Source organism: Carlito syrichta, unplaced genomic scaffold, assembly GCF_000164805.1.
Source record: "Carlito syrichta isolate Samal-C Ts95f unplaced genomic scaffold, Tarsius_syrichta-2.0.1 Scaffold316469, whole genome shotgun sequence".
NCBI classification, from domain to species: Eukaryota; Metazoa; Chordata; class Mammalia; order Primates; family Tarsiidae; genus Carlito; species Carlito syrichta.
Genome location: NW_007260565.1, coordinates 768291 through 773920, shown reverse-complemented (window position 1 = coordinate 773920; position 5630 = coordinate 768291).

Below are 5630 nucleotides of genomic sequence, written 5' to 3'. Positions count from 1 at the left end.
AGGGGGCGCGGCGCTCCGCGGCCAGCCTGCCGCGCACCGCCCTCTTCCTCCCGAGCCTTCGCGGTGGCGCTCCGGTCGCTGTCAAGCCGCGCCTCCTTCACCTCCTCCTCCTCCGCGCTGCCCTCCAGAGGCGGTGCCACTTCGAAGGGGTCGGGGGAGAGCGAGCGGGTCGTTTGGAGGAGCTGGGGGCCGCGGTGGGCTTCGGGGTGAGGACGAGGGGCGGAAAACGGTTGCCCGGGAAACGAGCTTTGAAGTCCGGCGACGGGTGGGGCGGCGGGGGTCTTCTGAGATGTTCGAAACCCCCTTCCTTAGCTCGGTTGGGCCCCGCTGCCTGCGTGGCGCCCTGCGGCCAAGAAAGTGAACAAGCCTCCACCTTTCTGCCTCCCTGTCCTGTAGACCGAGCTAGGCGACCTGGGAGTGGGGGGGGGGGGGGGGGTGCCTCCCCTCACCTGGTGTATCCCACCCCTGAGGATACATGCTTTGAGGGAGAGGGTGGCAAGAAGCCTCAATAACTCCCAGGCTGGCGTGCGTGAGAGCAGCGCGTTTCACAGTCTACACTAGGCTAGACGTAATCTCATGAAGTAGAGGTTGTCCCCGTGTTATAGATATAGTGGGACCCAGGAAGGTTAAGAAACTTGCCTAAGATTCCATAGCTGGCGAGAGGCAGAACTCTGACTCCAAAACCCTTATTTTCCACATGTTTTCCCCTGTTGCTTTGCAAATAAGGGCTGAAGGCTGTTTGGGTGAGAGACTGAGGCACTGAAGCCACTTAAATTTGACTTAGAGGCCTTGGACCCACCTGGTGTTTGAGTGAGCAGACACCTCACCCCAGAGAAAGACTCTCGGAGGTGTTGTCTCTTTTGCAGATAGGGAAGTTGAGGGCTCTGGCTGCCAACTCAGAAGCAGAGGATAACAATAAGTTACCATCTCTCTTTCTCCCTTTCTTTCTCTTTTTCTATTTTAAAGATGTGGAGTACAATTCACAGTTAGGTATACAAATGGTCATTATGTAGGTGAAGTTTGGGCCTCACTTTGGTCCCTGCTTCACCTGGTTTTAGATCGGGTACCCTTACTGATGAGATGTTATCATATTTCTTTCTTTTTTTTTTTAAGTTGGAGTCTCACTCTGTTGCCCAGACTGGCGATCCTTCCGCCTCAGCCTTCCGTAACTGGAACTACAGACACGCGCTACCACGCCCGGCTAATTTTTTGATTTATTGTAGAGATGATGTCTCGCCTACCTAAGGCGGGTCTCGAACCCGTAGGCTCAGGCAATCCACTCACCTCAGCCTCTCAAAGGCGCAGGATTACAGGCTGAGCCACCGAGCCCGGCTAATGTTACCATATTTCAAGAGTTTACTATATGCCAGTTACTGTATGCCATGAAGTGGGCATTGCTACGGTACCCATTTCACAGATGAGAAAACTGAGGCTCGGGAGTTGACGCTTGGTTGTGATCATACAGAGTCTACTCTCCTCACTTGACTTCCGGGACACCAGGTCCTCCCGATCTTCCTCACTTTGCTGGTCACTCCTCTGTCTCTTTTTTGGATTTTTCCTCTTCTCTGATTGTTGAAGGCCCCAGTCCATAATGCTCTTTTCTGTCTACACTCACTTTCTAGGAGTGATTTATAAATATCTGTATGCTGATGATGCCAAAATTTCCATCTCCAGCCCAGATCTCTTCCCCGATCTCTAGGCTCATATAATCAGCTGCCTCTTACTGGGATCTCAAGTGCAGCACATCCTGCCCCCAACAACCTGAATGGGCAGAGATACCTCACCCAGGAAAAAGACTCATGAAAGTGCTTACACTCACTCCCTTCCTTACCTCCCTCAGAGAGTGGTACCATTGTTCATCCAGTCCCCTAAAACCTAAAAGGTGCTGTTCACTTAAGACACCATTTCCAATTCCCCAGCAAACCTTGTCAGTGCTACCTTCAAAAAAAATCTAAGTTCAGCTAGACTCTGTGGCTCACAGCACTTTGGGAGGTCAAGGTAGAAGGATTGCTTGAGCCCAGCAGTTCAAGACTAGTCTAGGCAACATTGCAAGACCTCGTCTCCACAAGAATTTTAAAAATTAGCCAGGAATGGTAGCACATGCCTGTAATCCCAGCTACAAAGGAGGCTAAGGCGGGAGGAGCCTCACTGCAGCCTCCACCTCCTAAGCTCAGGTGATCCTTCTGCCTCAGCCTCCCTTGTAGCTGGGATTACAGGCACATGCCACCATGCCTGGCTAATTTTTTTACCACTGGCTGACACTGCTGTCACTATCCTAGACTGAGCCACCATCATCTTACCCTGGGCTATATGGTAGCCTACTAAGTGGTCACCCTGCTTCTACCTCCATGCCTCCTCCCCAGTCTATTCTCCATAGAACACCCAGGGAGATCTTTGTAAGCATAATTAGATCACATTGTTTTATTCAGAATCAAATTCAAATCCTGTCCAATCTAGTTCCTGTCTCCCTCCCCACCTACATCTGTCTCTGTCTACTGTACTGGACCTGCTTTAGCCACACTAGCCTTATGCTATTCTGTGGGGGGCCAGTCCCCACAGAGAGATTTAGAGGTTCCCTTGGAAGGTGTGGCAGCATCAGCGATTATTCTGGAGAAATAAAGAGGGGAGAAAGAAAAAGACTGGACTCCTGCCCAGGTGACCAGAAGTCGTTTAATGGGTGTAATCTTAGGGCTTTTATCCCCAAACTCTGCAAAGTCATCATCACAGGAAACAAAGGTAGCATGTGCCTTTCACATGAGCAGGTCCAGGTGAGCAAAGGACACCCCCCACTCTCAAGCAAATGTTCTTTCATACATAAGGAAGGACATGAGAAAGAACAACCACAAATTGTCTTTTTGTATCTTATGCTAGCTTAATGTTCCCCAAACCAGTTTCTTATGTGCCCTTAATTGTATTACAACTACATCATCTTGAATTAACATCACTCAATGTCTAAACCCAAAACCATCATAGTGAATTATTAACTTCCACTATTATGTACTAATTCAAACTAGTTTTTATTAAAACAATTGCTGCTATGGTTATACTCTCCTAGCACCAGCTGGCCTAATTCAAACTTCACTGGCCTCCCTTAAATCAAACTGAACTAACCATACTTCTATAATAAAATGGTTACTTAAATTTTCTTAATCTATATAAACTATTTTCTAAAACCTATATCTATAAATTTCTAAAGGTCACATCAAGAGTACCTGTGACCTGCACTGTCTCCTCAATGTGACTCAAAGCCAAACTTAAATTGTGATAAAGCAAAATACCATAAGCTATGGGGAATGGGAACAATAGACTCCTAGGTTAGCTGTGTACGTTCTGGTCTCAGAGTTTTCTGTTAGAGCCAGCTGGAGCTTTTCTTGGTAGTTTGTGCCAAATGGAAAAGGAGGGAGGGAATGGGTCAACAACTCCTGAACACATCCTAGTGGTCTCGGGGTCAACGGCCCTTCCTGATCCCTAACACTCAGTGGGCCTCCGTGGCCGACTCCCAACACTATTCCTTGAACTTGCCATATTTCTTCCTGCCCCAAGGCCTTTGTACTTGCTGTTCACTTAGCCTGAAACACTCTTCCCCGATATTTCATTCGGGGTCCTCAGATGTCACCTTATGAGACCTTCTTTGACTACCCTGTGTAAGAATAGCCTCTCACCTATATCAGCTTAACTTTTTCTTTTTTTTTCAGGATGACTATCAACTATCCAACATTATGCATTTATTTTCTGTTGCTTCCCTTATTAGAAGATCAGCTCCACGAGAGCAGGAAATTTCTCTCTTGTTCACCACTGTATCAGCACCACATAGAACTGAGTCTGGCACATAGTTGGCACTGTATAAATATTTGCTGAAATGCTTTGTAAATGACTGCTTAGGATCATTTTGATGGTGTGGGAAAGTAAGAAAGGAGGAATTATGGCTAAATTATTTTAGAACACGAAGTTGAGTTGTTTTCCAAGGAGTTGGGAAGGGTGAAACTGACCCTAACAGCCTATATCTAGGGAGAAATTCTGCCTGGCCCATGAGTGAGGGTGGGTCAGATTAGTCACCCATCTGAAAAACTAAGGGAGAGGAAATAGAGAGGTGTCTTCCATAGGTAGAGATCATGACCAGGAGACAGGATTCAGGGGAGCTTAGGGGCTACAGACCTGCCTTAGGACCCTCTGTGGCCAGATATCAAGGAAAAAGAACAACATTTGCTAATTACCTATCCTCCAGGAACAAGCAGAGTCCACTGAACCCTGAGCGCCAACCTCAGCAGCCCCTGATCTAGAGGTATTCTAGAATGAGTGCATTTCTTGCTTCAGAAAGGTTCAGAAAATCCAGAAACCTTCAGGACAACATTGTCCAGCTGTCCAAACATGTACTGGTGTTAGAGAAAGAAAGAAAAACCCAGGCAACTTTCTTCCCCATTGTCTCCAGTTCTTTCCACTCTTGACTTTGTCAGATGAAAAATGAATCCCATCAGGTGAGACACCTGGAGGAAGAAGTTGCAGAGCTGACTTGCCAAAAGCTGGTATGTTGGGCCATCTGGTGCTTATTAGCCCAGAGCCACCCACTCTCCGCTTGTCCCTGTGGCCTGTGTTCAATTGGTTAATGGCCTTTCCTCTGCCCTCACAGCTGTCAGTTTACATTTCTGTTTTCACCCTTGTAGATCAGAAGGGCATGTAATGGCAGACAGTTACTTCAGTTATCTATTGCAGCATAACACCACTCCAAAACTTAGTGTCTAAAAACAGCCACAATTTCCCACAGCCCAGTAGTTGACTGGGCAGCATTGCCTCACGTGGTATCAGCTGACATGCTGGCACAGTTGGAAGTCCCAAAATGGCCTCCCTCACATGGCCAGCAGTGGGTGATGGCCAGGGACTGGAAGCTCAGAATGGGTTGTGGGTCATGGGGCCTTCATTTTCCACTCAGACCTCTTCACCAAGGCCTCTCTATGTGGTTGCTTGAGTTTCCTCACAAGCTAGAGGAAGCATTCCAAAAGGAGCATTTCAAAATCACAGTACAAAGATGCAGTCTCCTTAAAGTCCATCCTTATGCATCACTTCTGTAGGCATCTTTTTTTTTGGTTGAAATCGGTGATAGGCCAGTCTAGATTCAAGGGGAGTAAAAATGGACTCCACCTCTTGAGGGGAGGAGGGATAAATAACTGGCAGGCACCTTTAATCCACCGTAGCTAGCCCAGGGGTCACAATTTTTAAAAACTTTTAATTTCTATAGAAATGGAGGTCTCACTCTGATGCCCAGGTTGGAGTACAGGGGTGTAATCTTAGCAGCCTCCTTGCAGCCTCCAACTCTTTGGCTCAAGCAATCCTCCCACCTCATCTTCCCAATAGTTAGGACTACAGGTGTATACTACCACACTTAATTTTTTAATTTTTTGTAGAGATGATCTTGCTATGCTGCTCAGGCTGGTCTCAAATCTCCTGATTCCAAGCAATCCTCCCACCTTGCTTCCCAAAGTGCTGGGATTACAGGCATAAGCCACCATGCGCAGCCAGAAAAGCTTTTTATTGCAGGTCAACCAACAAGGAACTAGGAATTAGGCTCAACCTTTGTCTTACTGTGCTGACTTTAAGGCAGTATTTTTTTTTTTTTTTTTTTTTGAGTTGGAGTC